Genomic DNA, 15,969 nt, shown 5'->3' on the forward strand with positions numbered 1-15,969 from the left:
TAATTCCCAGTCGTTGTCACCCTGCAGCCATGTTTCTGTAATGGCCACAAGATCATACCCATACGTAGTTATTTGTGCCGTTAACTCGTCCATTTTATTACGAATGCTACGTGCATTCAGATAAAGAACTTTCAAATCTGTTTTGTGACGCTTAGTTCCTGCTTTCTCCTTTTTTAACACTTTACCTATTACTCCATACCTTCTGTCCCTTCCTGTTACGCTTTCCTCTCTCTCCCTGCTCAGGTTCCCAACCCCCTGCCACTTAAGTTTAAACCCTCCCCAACAGCACTAGCAAACACTCCTACTAGGACATCACAAGGTTCAGATCAAATTCACAATTAGTGATTTGTTATCATAAAGCAAGCAATTTCTACCTGATTGGTTGTAATGAAATAACAAGGATATAAGTTGCAAAATCGACACGGACATTGAGAGAGAGAAAATCCTTGCGGGATCAAGGTAAGTTAATGTAGCTTCTCAGCTTCATTTTGTTATTTTGCTATCGTTTTCTCCCCTTCCTCTTTGTTTCTAAAGCCGATTTGCCACGGTCAGATATGTTCACCGGATTGGGGAGCTCTGTATTCCTCACGGGTGTAACAATTCACTAAGTGTTCGCTCGGACAGTGACTGAAGGCGGGCCATTTTACACCGGGGATTTCAGTCAGTGGCTCGTTGTGGGATTGGGTCAGTAGGGTGTGGGTGTGGGACTGTGTCAGTGGGGTGTGGTCGTGGGAAGGGTTCAGTGGGGTGTGGGGCTAAGTCAGTCAGTGTTGTGTCGCTGTGAGACCCTCTCCTGATCTCCACTAGTCTCCCCACAGACACAACATGAAAAGAGCGGTTACGGGAGAGAAAGCAGGAACATGAACTCTGGGGATTTACCATCCTCCCGATTTTAGAATTTGTAGTTCAGTAAACAGAAGTTGAACCTGGGTCGTTCAAACTCCGAAAGGATTTTTCCTGTAACACTGGCTCTTTTTACTCACTGAACCGTTTGGTGTCCGGTACAATTTTATTCAACTGATCAAAGGCGGGACCAGCTGTTCAGACCGAACACACAGTTCAGCTCAGTAAAGGGTTCACACATTCGCACTGTCTGATTATCGAACTCTGCCGGGGACCTTGGAAAATCAGCCCCTGGTTACCTGAAGCCGGACTGAACGCGATCCAGTCACAGGATAGCAGCAATTTTGGAGATGAAACGTGCGGCGATTATTTGCAATAATGAATTACTCTTTAATGCGGCACTGTACAATACACAGTGGGTTGGACTCAGTACATACCTTATATTACATTCTGCACATTACACAGTTGGTTGGACTCAGTCCATATCTTATATTACATTCTGTGCAATACACAGTGGGTTGGACTCAGTCCATATCTTATATTACATTCTGTACATTACGCAGTGGGTTGGACTCAGTCCATAACTTGTATTGCATTCTGCTCATTACAAGGTGGGTTGGACTCAGTCCATATCTTATGTGACATTCTGTACAATACACAGTGGGCTGGAGTCAGGACATATCTTATATTACATTCTGTACAATACACAGTGGGGTGGACTCAGTCCATATCTTATGTTACATTCTGTACAATCCACAGTGGATTGGACTCAGTCCATATCTTATATTACATTCTGTGCAATACACAGTGGGGTGGACTCGGTCCATATCTTATATTACATTCTGTGCAATACACACTGGGTTGGACTCTGTACATATCTTATATTACATTCTGTACATTACACGGTGGGGTGGACTCAGTCCATATCTTATGTCATATTCTGTACAATACACAGTGGGTTGGACTCAGTCCATATCTTATATCACATTCTGTACAATACACAGTGCGGTGGACTCAGTCCATATCTTATATTACATTCTGCACATTACACGGTGGGTTGGACTCAGTCCATACCTTATATTACATTCTGTGCAATACACACTGGGTTGGACTCTGTACATATCTTATATTACATTCTGTACATTACACGGTGGGGTGGACTCAGTCCATATCTTATGTCATATTCTGTACAATACACAGTGGGTTGGACTCAGTCCATATCTTATATCACATTCTGTACAATACACAGTGCGGTGGACTCAGTCCATATCTTATATTACATTCTGCACATTACACGGTGGGTTGGACTCAGTCCATACCTTATATTACATTCTGTACAATACACAGTGGGGTGGACTCAGTCCATATCTTATATTACATTCTGGACAATACACAGTGGGTTGGACTCAGTCCATATCTTATATTACATTCTGTACAACACACAGTGGGTTGGACTCAGCCCATATCTTATATTACATTCTGGACAATACACAGTGGGTTGGACTCAGTCCATATCTTATATTACAGTCTGTACAATACAAGATGGGTTGTACTCACTCCATATCTTATATTACATTCTGCACATTACAAGGTTGGGTGGACCCAGTAAATATCTTACATTACATTCTGTACATTACAAGGTGAGGTGGACTCAGTCCATATCTTATATTACATTCTGGACAATACAAGGTGAGGTAGAGGTCGAGATTGAACAGGGAGGGGCGAGTTTCTAATTCAAACAGGAGAAAACAGTTGGGGGAAAAGCTGTTGACCTTTCGCTGACAGCAACTGCCAGAATTAAAGTTGCAACAATGTCCAGAGCAGGTGTGGGCGAGGCCCAGGGACAGAAGAGAAAACACACCCAGGGGGAGGGTTGGACCCTGCAGCAAACACTGAGCAGCTCAGACAGGCAGTGCGGCACCGGTTAGAGGCATTCAGAGGAAAGGCAGGGGAGAAACAAGCTGCAGACTTGGATTAGGGAGAGATTCTGTGCAACTGGGGGAGTGTGAGAGAGGGAGAGAGAGAGGGGTAGAGAGAGGGAGAGAGAGAGAGAATGAGAGGGAGAGGGAGGGAGAGAGAGAGGGAGAGTGGGAGGGAGGGAGAGTGAGAGAGAGTGAGGGAGATTGAGGGAGGGAAAAAGAGAGAGTGAGGGAGGGAAAAAGAGAGAGTGAGAGAGGGAGGGAGTTCTGGGCTCTTGCTGTGCCTTTTTAATCCCTTGCTTTTGTATTTTAATCAATTCCCTCTCTCTCCCCTCAGGAATCTTTTTGATGAAATGCTGCAAGGAGATGATCCAGAAAGAGACATTTTGTGAGGAGGAGGAGGAGTGGGAGAAATCCTGGGCCAAGCATCGTTCTCTCCGCTGGGGACGGACTGACTGAGACCTTCACCACAGCCTGGACCCGATGGGGAGCACGTGAGTAATGTCTGGGTTACTCTGGGGTCACTGGGTGCACACTGGAATCACTGGGACCTTCAGGGGACACTGGGGGGGGGGGTCACTGGGACATTCAGGGGACACTGGGGTGGTCACTGGGACATTGTTGTGGTCGTTCTTATTGTTGTGGTGGTGGTCTGAACATCAAGACCGCCACTCTGGCATCACTCTGGCATGGCTGGGTGCAAGCTGGGAACCCTGGCTGCACCCTGGCATCATTCCGGGTTGACTGCGGGATCACTGGGGACACTCTGTTGGGTACTCATTAAATATCTGGTGTTCTCATTACATATCTTATATTACATTCTGGACAATACACAGTGGGGTGGACTCAGTCCATATCTTACATTACATTCTGTACAATACACAGTGGGGTGGACTCAGTCCATATCTTATATTACATTCCGTACAATACACAGTGGGGTGGACTCAGTCCATATCTTAAATTACATTCTGCACATTCCAAGATTGGTTGGACTCAGTCCATATCATATATTACATTCTGCACATTACATGGTGGGTTGGACTCAGTCCATATCTTATGTCATATTCTGTACAATGCACAGTGGGTTGGACTCAGTCCATATCTTATATTACATTCTGTACAATACACAGTGGGGTGGACTCAGCCCATATCTTATATTACATTCTGTACAATACACAGTGGGGTGGACTCAGTCCATATCTTATATTACATTCTGTACAATACACAGTGGGGTGGACTCAGCCCATATCTTATATTACATTCTGTACAATACACAGTGGGGTGGACTCAGTCCATATCTTATATTACATTCTGTACAATATACAGTGGGTTGGACTCAGTCCATATCTTATATTATAGTCTGTACAATACAATATGGTTTGGACTCACTCCATATCTTATATTACATTCTGCACATTACAAGCTTGGGTGGACCCAGTACATATCTTATATTACATTCTGTACAATACACAGTGGGGTGGACTCAGTCCATATCTTATATTACATTCTGGACAATACACAGTGGGTTGGACTCAGTCCATATCTTATATTACAGTCTGTACAATACAAGATGGGTTGGACTCACTCCATATCTTATATTATATTCTGCACATTACAAGCTTGGGTGGACCCAGTACATATCTTATATTACATTCTGTACAATACACAGTGGGGTGGACTCAGTCCATATCTTATATTACATTCTGTACATTACACAGTGGGTTGGACTGAGTCCATATCTTATATTACATTCTGTACATTACACAGTGGGTTGGACTCAGCCCATATGTTATATTACATTCTGGACAATACACAATGGGTTGTACTCAGTCCATATCTTATGTTACATTCTATACAATACACAGTGGGTTGGACTCAGTCCATATCTTCTATTACATTCTGCACATCACACAGTGGGGTGGACTCAGCCCATATCTTATATTACATTATGTACAATACACAGTGGGTTGGACTCAGTCCATATCTTATGTCATATTCTGTACAATGCACAGTGGGTTGGACTCAGTCCATATCTTATATTACAGTCTGTACAATACAAGATGGGTTGGACTCACTCCATATCTTATATTACATTCTGCACATTACAAGGTTGGGTGGACCCAGTACATATCTTATATTACATTCTGTACAATACACAGTAGGGTGGACTCAGTCCATATCTTATATTACATTCAGTACATTACACAGTGGGTTGGACTCAGTCCATATGTTATATTACATTCTGTTCAATACACAATGGGTTGGATTCAGCCCAAATCTTATATTACATTCTGTACAATACACAGTGGGTTGGACTCAGTCCATATCTTATATTACATTCTGCACATTACATGGTGGGTTGGACTCAGTCCATATCTTATGTCATATTCTGTACAATGCACAGTGGGTTGGACTCAGTCCATATCTTATATTACATTCTGTGCAATACACAGTGGGGTGGACTCAGCCCATATCTTATATTACATTCTGTACAATACACAGTGGGGTGGACTCAGTCCATATCTTATATTGCATTCTGTACAATATACAGTGGGTTGGACACAGTCCATATCTTATATTACAGTCTGTACAATACAAGATGGGTTGGACTCACTCCATATCTTATATTACATTCTGCACATTACAAGGTTGTGTGGACCCAGTACAAATCTTATATTACATTCTGTACAATACACAGTGGGGTGGACTCAGTCCATATCTTATATTACATTCTGTATAATACACAGTGGGTTGGACACAGTCCATATCTTATGTCATATTCTGTACAATATACAGTGGGTTGGACTCAGTCCATATCTTATGTCATATTCTGTACAATACACAGTGGGTTGGACTCAGTCCATATCTTATATTACATTCTGCACATCACACAGTGGGGTGGACTCAGCCCATATCATATATTACATTCTGTGCAATACACAGTGGGTTGGACTCAGTCCATATCTTATATTACATTCTGTACAATACACAGTGGGTTGGACTCAGTCCATATCTTATGTCATATTCTGTACATTACACAGTGGGTTGGACTCAGTCCATATCTTATATTACATTCTGTACAATACACAGTGGGGTGGACTCAGCCCATATCTTATATTACATTCTGTACAATACACAGTGGGGTGGACTCAGTCCATATCTTACATTACATTCTGTACAATATACAGTGGGTTGGACTCAGTCCATATCTTACATTACAGTATGTACAATACAAGATGGGTTGGACTCACTCCATATCTTATATTACATTCTGCACATTACAAGCTTGGGTGGACCCAGTACATATCTTATATTACATTCTGTACAATACACAGTGGGGTGGACTCAGTCCATATCTGATATTACATTCTGGACAATACAGAGTGGGTTGGACTCAGTCCATATCTTATATTACATTCTGTACATTACAAAGTGGGTTGGACTCAGTCCATATCTTATATTACATTCTGCACATCACACAGTGGGGTGGACTCAGCCCATATCTTATATTACATTCTGTACAATACACATTGGGGTGGACTCAGCCCATATCTTATATTACATTCTGTACAATACACAGTGGGGTGGACTCAGCCCATATCTTATATTACATTCTGTACAATACACAGTGGGGTGGACTCAGTCCATATCTTACATTACATTCTGTACAATATACAGTGGGTTGGACTCAGTCCATATCTTACATTACAGTATGTACAATACAAGATGGGTTGGACTCACTCCATATCTTATATTACATTCTGCACATTACAAGCTTGGGTGGACACAGTACATATCTTATATTACATTCTGTACAATACACAGTGGGGTGGACTCAGTCCATATCTGATATTACATTCTGGACAATACAGAGTGGGTTGGACTCAGTCCATATCTTATATTACATTCTGTAAATTACACAGTGGGTTGGACTCAGTCCATATCTTATATTACATTCTGTACATTACACAGTGGGTTGGACTCAGCCCATATGTTATATTACATTCTGTACAATACACAATGGGTTGTACTCAGTCCATATCTTATATTTCATTCTGCACATTACACAGTGGGTTGGACTCAGTCCATATCTAATATTACATTCTGTACAATACACAGTGGGGTGGACCCAGTCCATATCTTATATTGCAGTTGGTAAAATACACAATGGGTTGGACTCAGCCCAAATCTTATATTACATTCTGTACAATACACAGTGGGTTGGACTCAGTCCATATCTTATATTACATTCCGTAGAACAAACAGTGGGTTGGATTCAGTCCATATCTTATATTACATTCTGTACAATACACAGTGGGTTGGACTCAGTCCATATCTTATATTACATTCTGAACATTACACAGTGGGTTGGACTCAGTCCATATCTTATATTACATTCTGTACAATACACAGTGGGTTGGACTCAGTCCATATCTTATATTGCATTCTGTACATTACACAGTGGGTTGGACTCAGTCCATATCTTATATTGCATTCTGCACATTACACAGTGGGTTGGACTCAGTCCATACCTTATATTACATTCTGTACAAATACAGTGGGTTGGACTCAGTCCATATCTTATATTACATTCTGTACAATACACAGTGGGTTGGACTCAGTCCATATCTTATATTACATTCTGTACATTACACAGTGGGTTGGACTCAGTCCATATCTTATATTGCATTCTGTACATTACACAGTGGGTTGGACTCAGTCCATATCTTATATTGCATTCTGCACATTACACAGTGGGTTGCACTCAGTCCATATCTTATATTACATTCTGTACAATACACAGTGGGTTGGACGCAGTCCATATCTTATATTACATTCTGCACATTACACAGTGGGGTGGACTCAGCCCATATCTTATATTACATTCTGTACAATACGCAGTGGGTTGGACTCAGTCCATATCTTATGTCATATTCTGTACAATGCACAGTGGGTTGGACTCAGTCCATATCTTATGTCATATTCTGTACAATACTCAGTGGGTTGGACTCAGTCCATATCTTATATTACATTCTGTACAATACACAGTGGGGTGGACTCAGCCCATATCTTATATTACATTCTGTACAATACACAGTGGGTTGGACTCAGTCCATATCATATATTACATTCTGTACAATACACAGTGGGGTGGACTCAGCCCATATCTTATATTACATTCTGTACAATACACAGTGGGGTGGACTCAGCCCATATCTTATATTACATTCTGTACAATACACAGTGGGGTGGACTCAGTCCATATCTTATATTACATTCTGTACAATACACAGTGGGTTGGACTCAGTCCCTATCTTATATTACAGTCTGTACAATAAAAGATGGGTTGGACTCACTCCATATCTTATATTACATTCTGTATATTACAAGGTGAGGTGGACTCAGTCCATATCTTATATTACATTCTGGACAATACAAGGTAGAGATTGAACAGGGAGGGGCGAGTTTCTAATTCAAACAGGAGAAAACAGTTGAGGGAAAAGCTGTTGACCTTTCGCTGACAGCAACTGACAGAATTAAAGTTGCAACAATGTCCAGAGCAGGTGTGGGAGGGGCCCAGGGACAGAAGAGAAAACACACCCAGGGGGAGGGTTGGACCCTGCAGCAAACACTGAGCAGCTCAGACAGGCAGTGCGGCACCGGTTAGAGGCATTCAGAGGAAAGGCAGGGGAGAAACAAGCTGCAGACTTGGATTAGGGAGAGATTCTGTGCATCTGGGGGAGTGTGAGAGAGGGAGAGGGAGAGGGGTAGAGAGAGGGAGAGAGAGAGAGAATGAGAGGGAGAGGGAGGGAGAGAGTGAGGGAGAGTGGGAGGGAGGGAGAGTGAGAGAGAGTGAGAGAGGGAGTGGGAGAGAGAGAGAGGGGGGAGAAAAAGAGAGAGTGAGAGAGGGAGTGGGAGTGAGGGAGTTTTGGGCTCTTGCTGTGCCTTTTTAATCCCTTGCTTTTGTATTTTAATCAATTCCCTCTCTCTCCCCTCAGGAATCTTTTTGATGAAATGCTGCAAGGAGATGATCCAGAAAGAGACATTTTGTGAGGAGGAGGAGGAGTGGGAGAAATCCTGGGCCAAGCATCGTTCTCTCCGCTGGGGACGGACTGACTGAGACCTTCACCACAGCCTGGACCCGATGGGGAGCACGTGAGTAATGTCTGGGTTACTCTGGGGTCACTGGGTGCACACTGGAATCACTGGGATATTCAGGGGACACTGCGGGGGGTGGTCACTGGGACATTCAGGGGACACTTGGGGTGGTCACTGGGACATTCAGGGGACACTGGGGGGGTCACTGGGACATTGTTGTGGTCGTTCTTATTGTTGTGGTGGTGGTCTGAACATCAAGACCGCCACTCTGGCATCACTCTGGCATGACTGGGTGCAAGCTGGGAACCCTGGCTGCACCCCGGCATCATTGTGGGTTGACTGCTGGATCACTGGGGACACTCGGTTGGCTGCTTGCCGCCATCTGACCAAGATGGCGGCTGGCGCAGCCGCCATTTTTCCAAAATGTTGGCCTGGCTGTCTTCCATTTTGCCCAATGAGGAAGCCAAGCTGGCCTCCATTTTGTCCAAGGTGGTGGCGACGCGGGCCTCATTTTGTACGGCATGGGAGACGCGCCAGCGGCGACTTTTAAAAAAATGTTGGTCGCGCTCGCCCCCATTTTGTCCGGGACGGACACCCCGCTAGCCTCCATTCGGTCCAAGCCCGGCTGCCGTACCTGCAGCCATGCTGCCCCTGTGCAAATACACTTCCAAATATATAAATACATCATAAATATACAGGTAATATATCTATATTATAAACACAAGTCAGTAAGAGCTTGAGTGATTGGTGAGTGACTCACCAATCAAAAAACCAGTGGTGAGGATGGAATCCCTGGCCAGGATGTGGAGATTTTGGGGCCAAAGATCATGACTTCCAATTTTTAACTGGAGGAACTGGTGGCTCATCTAAAACAGAATGTGGACCTGACAACACAAAGATATTGGAAGGGTCAAGAGAGGCGGTGGTTTTGTCAGCGTCCATCTGAAAGCTGGTCCATGTCTGTGGACTGTGTCACCAAAGGGCAGCATGTAGATGAGGAAGAGGAGGGAGCCAAGGATTGAACCTTTAGAAACATCAGAGATAACGGTGATAGGGTGGGAAGAGAAGCTTCTCCTGGCTCTGATCAGATAGGTGAGTGGAACCAAGAGAGGGTCGTCCCAGCAAAAGAGGTCAGTGTCCGATGAATGAGATGGTGACGGGTGGGTTGTCTTTAGGTATGGAAATGGGGAGGGTTTTAAACCCAAGGATGAGAATTTTAAATTTAATGAATATGTAACTGTGAGCCAGTGAGGGTCAGTGAGTCCGAGCAGGACCTGGTGCTGGTTGGACATGGACAAGAGTTTTGGACGAGCTCACGTTTATAGAAGGTGGGGATTGGGTGGCCGGTCAGGAGTGTATTGGAGGAATGGAGTCTGGAGGGGACAGAGACATTGATGAGGGTTTCACTGGCAATGGGCTGAGGAAGGAATGGAGGCGGGTGAGGGAATCACGGGGCCTTTGTGATGGAGGTGAAAAAGGGTCATGAGCTCAGCTCGGTTTTACACGGGGCCAATTTTACTGGAGCCGTTCACCAATGTGGAATAAACGGGTAAACATCTGCAGTAAAATAGCGGAGAGAGGAATGTCAATGGGACACGGTCAGTGTCCGTCGCCTAATATCACCCACAGTCATTTCCAAGCTGCAATCCTCAACCTGCCCTTTAACTGTCCTCGTATCAGAGACTCACAATTCATATTTTAACTGGGAAACTGCAGGAACAGAGTGAAACGGGTCTGCTCGTGTCCCTGGATTCAGTGCACACTGCGGAGACATCTGTCTAAATTATAAATGAAACACCAGGAGTGAACATGGTCAATATAGTTATATAAAAGCTGTAAATGAAGCCGTTTATTATTGTTGGATCAGTCCTCTATGAGATCAGGGTTAAACTTTATTCCTGAGAGAGGTCTGATTAAGTAATAACCTGGACTTTGAGATGTTTGTGTTTTATTCACCACATTATTTACAGCGGAGTCAAAGCTGCTGATATAATGTGTTTGTTAAACTGACTGTAACTAACAGCAATGATCAGGAGTATAACCGTGTCAGTGGAGACTTATCCCCTGTATAAATCAGGGCTTGTTGGAATGGATCAGCTCAGAGTGCCTGCTGGAGCTGTGGTTTCCAGGCCAACAGAAGTCAGTGCTTCTCACAGAAATGGAAGATCCAGTAATCCATCAGGTGGAACGCATTTATTATCCAGTTCTTGCAGCCATTGGAGTTCCGGGTAAGCCGTTATCTCATCTGTTAATGGTGTAAATCGGTGTTAACTCTGCTGCTGTACTTGGCAAATTGTTTTTTGTCCCTACATATATTACACAGTCACTTGTTCTGTTCTATTGGTTGAATGATGGAATGTGTTAAGTCTCTGCTCTTTCGGTATTGAGGCGCTGCATTATATCTGTCATGAATTTGTCTATCCAACACTGGCATTGTTACTGCATTATTCTCTGTACTGAATGTATTGGGCTAAGAGTTGGTATCAGACCATCAGGAGATGATAACAGTTTCTTGTTGTGGAACTAACCTGTCCTGGAATATGTTTTCATCAATGTGTTTTCAGTGATTGATAATGAGACAGCTCACGGTCTCAGTGTTACAAGGAGGCAGCGGAATGTCCTCCCTCCCCAATAACATGCTTCAGTTTAACTGGGATTTCAATGTATTTATTGGTGATCACTGTTATGAAATATTATTTCATTATGTGTGTATCTGACGCCGCTTCAGATGTCTGGTTACTGAACTGGGTTTGCTGCTGAATCTTTCACATCTCCTTCTCTGCTTCACTGTGGATGAATTCACTGGCTGTCACTGGACTTCACTGTAAAATGAAATGTTTTAATGTTTTGTGGTCTCAATTTGCACTGTCCCTGTTGGAATCAGCAGACCTTCCATGTACCTGTAGATTATAAGTATGATGTTGGCGTTTTGTAAATTGAACAGTCCCGCCATCTATCCCTGTACCCTATAATTACTGGAGAAGGAATCTCAATTATTGTGAGATCTACCTGGGAGAGGGATTCGATTCTGTTCAGGTAGAGAATTGGATGATCTGTAGAAACATTAAACTATTCCACAGAGGCTTCACTATTTGACAAACACTGAGAATAGGATCGGTGAAACACGGGGCTGGTGAACAGAATGCAGGCACAGGATGATAGGATTTAATCGGATATGAAAATGGACTTGAGAAAGAGAGTAGAGTGAGTGATAGAGAGGGCGACTGAGAGGGAAAGCGAGAGGCTGTGGTGTGAATAATTCATCAGAATGAACTGCTGAAACTTCCAGTACAATTAAACATAGAAAATGTGATTTGAAGGTGTTAATATGATGTGGTCAGATTGGGTGAGTTTTTATTGTGGGACTCGCTCCTCATGTTTATATCCCTGTCAGGTCCTCAGTCTGTTTTTGTGAATGTTCCTTGTTTTCCAACTTAACAGTAAACATAATTAAAATTTACTTCAAGAATAGAATCAGAAATTTCTTGATTGTAATCAATTATTCGGAAACTGTATTTTTCAAGCTCGGATCAGTTCAATAACAACATGATTAATTTTATTAATACTTTTCATTTTAAGTTTCATTGAATTTGCAAATTAAATTTATTAAACACATTTTGTACCAAACACAGGTTCCCTGACACCAATAACTACAGAAATGAACTGTTAAATGTAATAGTTGGATTGTGTACAGTCTCTCCCTGTGAATCCCAGCCTCTGCTCACACTGCAATGAATCCTCTGTCTCGTCGGTTCCTTCAGTTTGTCCGTTCTCCCAAACCATCTACTCCTGACTCCTCTCCAGCTCCGACACGTTCATGTACACTACTCTTTTCCTTGACTCCCTCCAATTCTCAATCACTGTCGACTCTCTTAACCCAGAGCAACACACAAGCTGCACCTCCCCGTCTCCTCACCTTCCTGACCCTTCCCTCTCCCGTCCATCTGGAGCCCAAATCCGTCTTTAATCCACTGGGCTCCCGGTGTGTAAAACCCCAGCTCCCTTCCCCACCGGCACTGCGCCCTCACTCAGCCCTTCCAGTGGATCCGGTGTTCACTTTATTCACTTTCTGTATCCATCTCCCAATTCATTATTGATCATTGTGTTTAAAAACATCTCTCAGCCCGAAAGCGCTGCCCAGGTCAATCAATCACTTTCCACCCTTCGATGCAGCAACAAAGCTGGAAATTTCACCCCAGATCCTCTCAAATTGCTGCTTTGTCTCCAGGTCTGATCAGTAATTTCTCTGATTCCTTTTCTCTCTCTTGCAGCTAACTTGGTGACGATTGTGATCCTGTCCCGAGGAAAGTGCGGTCTCTCCAAATGTATCAGTGTCTACCTGCTGGGAATGGCAGTGACCGATCTCATGCTCATTATCACTGAGGTGATATTGACGGCGATAAATTGGCTGTATTTCGGAGTTTCATTCCTGCTCATTACTCCCGTGTGTAGTTTTATTATATTCTTGAGTGCTGCAGCCACGGATGTTTCTGTCTGGCTCACAGTCGCTTTCACCTTTGATCGATTTGTGGCCATTTGTTGTGAGAAGCTGAAAACTAAATATTTCACCGAGAGAACGGCGGCTGTGGTTCTGGGAACAGTGAGTGTGCTGAGCGGTTTGGTGAATATCCCCTGGAACATTTTATATGATCCTTACATTATAATTGATAATGTTCCCTGGCTTTGTGTTATTAAATCTATCTTCCGCTCTTCCCCCGCATGGGCAGCATTTGACATATTTCACCGCATTTTAACCCCTTTTATCCCGTTCTGTCTGATTTTACTGTTCAATGTTCTGACGGTCAGGCGTATTTTAATGTCCAGTCGAGTCCGCAGGGGACTTCGGGGCCGCAGCAATGGAGAGAATCAGAGTGATCCAGAGATGGAGAACCGAAAGAAATCCATCATTTTACTCTTCAGTATATCGGGCAGTTTTATACTGTTGTGGCTGACACGGGTTGTCTTTTCCATTTATCTACGAATTGCAGACATTCGGTATTATTACTCCTACTCTGAACCTCGTTATATCACACATCACACAGGGACCATGCTGCAGCTTCTCAGTTCCTGCACAAACACGTGTATTTATGTCCTGACCCAGACTAAATTCAGAGAGGAGCTGAAAAACGCGGTGAAATACCCACTCAATCTAATTGTTAAATTAGTGAAATCATAGAAAGAACAGAAGGGTTTCAAGCACTAGAACCAAATCCCATTTCATACTCCATCCCCTGCACTTCCCGGGGGATGGAAAGTACATTTTATATTAGCAGCACAGAGCCCTGAAATGATCTTAAATCTGATTCTGAGATTATATTTTATTGATAATCTGACCTATTGTGGCGGGATTTGCTTTGCAGATGTTCCGTGAATTGTTGCTCAAAATAGCGGCGCTAAACAGCTCAGCTGGACTTTAATTAACTGACCGCAAGGCAAAATGGGCAAAGCTGGAAATCAAAGTCACTTCTGTGGACCTGATCAGGATGTGTGTACTTCACATAACTGGTGGGAGAGAGGGAGAGAGGATGGGAGAGAGAGAGGGGAGACAGAGAGAGGGACAGAGAGAGAGAGGGGAGGGGGAGAACGGGAGAGAGAGAGAGAGAGTGAGAAAGAGGGAGTGGGGGAGCGAGAAAGAGCGAGAGAAAGGGCGAGGCAATTAGAGAGAGACAGAGACATAGAGAGGGAGACAGAGAGAATGAGAGAGGGAGAGGCAGAGACAAAGAGAGAGTTGGAGAGAGACAGGGAGAGAGAGACAGAGAAAGAAACACAAAGGGGAAGAGAGAGGGAGAGAGAGTGGGAGAGAGAGAGGGAGAGAAAGAAGGAGAGGCAGAGAGACAGAGAGGGAGATATAGAGAGAGGGAAGCGAGGGAAAGAGAGAAACAGAGAGAGAGAGACAAAGAGAATGGCACAGAGAGAGGCCGAGAGAGAGAGAGAGAGAGAGAGACCAGGAGGAAGACACAGAGAGAGGGAGAGACAGAGAGGGCAGAGAGAGGGAGCGAAAGAGACAGAAAGAGAGGCAGAGGGAGAGAGACGAGAGACAGAGAGAGGGACAGACAGAGAGAGAACCCAAGGACAAAATAAATGTACCACTGAGAAAACTGCAGAAATAGAGGGGCAGAGACAGATTTACTCAGAGACGGAGAGAAATAAGGAGTAAGTTATTAAGACAAGAGAGAACAATAAAGAGAGAAAGAAATCATATCGATATATATATTTCTATATATATTTACACACATAATGAGAGAGAGAGACACTGCCAAATAATTACAAAGTGAGAGGAGAGGACAGGTAAACAGACAGATGAAATCAATTCAAAATAACTAGAGACTGAGAGAGAGTCAGAGCAGGAGAGTGTCAGACATAAAACGACAAAGAGAAAGAGAAAAAGAGATACAGAAAGCAGGGAGAAAATAGAAAACAGGAGAGAGGAGGAGAAATACAAATATTTAAACAGATACTGAGAGAGATGGAATGAAATACAGAAACAGATTCAAAGAAGAGTTCGAGAAGTCAAATAGAAACCGAGAGAAAGAAGTAGGCAGAAGTAGAGCTGCAGAGAGTGAGAAGCAAACAGAATGAAATAAAGACAGATGGAAAGGGAAGGAGGAAGAGACAGATAGAAAGAAGGAAAAGGGAAAAGTAGATCCACAGAGAGAAACAAAGATAGAGGTGATGCCAGGAGGCTGCACAATAAAGTCACTCAGCCTTGTGTACCTGACCCTGACCATTACTTACTGCAGGAGTTTCCCAGCTGTCCCGTGTAGTAAACATTCATCTCATAAACGAAAGCCTGAGACTAAATCCGCTTCAGCATGTCTGAAGGAAAATGACGATTAAAAGGAGGAAGGGCTGTTGCAAGGATTGTTAATGACACGTTGTGAAAGACCACACAGCAGAGGATAGATCACCATAGCAATAATAACGATTCCAGGAGGGCGAGAGGTGGTTTGAACTCCTGCTGGCTTGACTTGGCTACGTTGTGGACACTGAGAGAAAACAAGTGAAGTGTCAATCAATCATGGGTTGTATTTGTAGGAACCTATTTTTGATAAGGTACTGTCCCAGAGGTGTGGTTCTATGTTACAAAGAAGCTGGGCAGAAGTTGAAT

This window comes from Heptranchias perlo, unplaced genomic scaffold (genome assembly GCF_035084215.1).
Source record: "Heptranchias perlo isolate sHepPer1 unplaced genomic scaffold, sHepPer1.hap1 HAP1_SCAFFOLD_173, whole genome shotgun sequence".
NCBI classification, from domain to species: Eukaryota; Metazoa; Chordata; class Chondrichthyes; order Hexanchiformes; family Hexanchidae; genus Heptranchias; species Heptranchias perlo.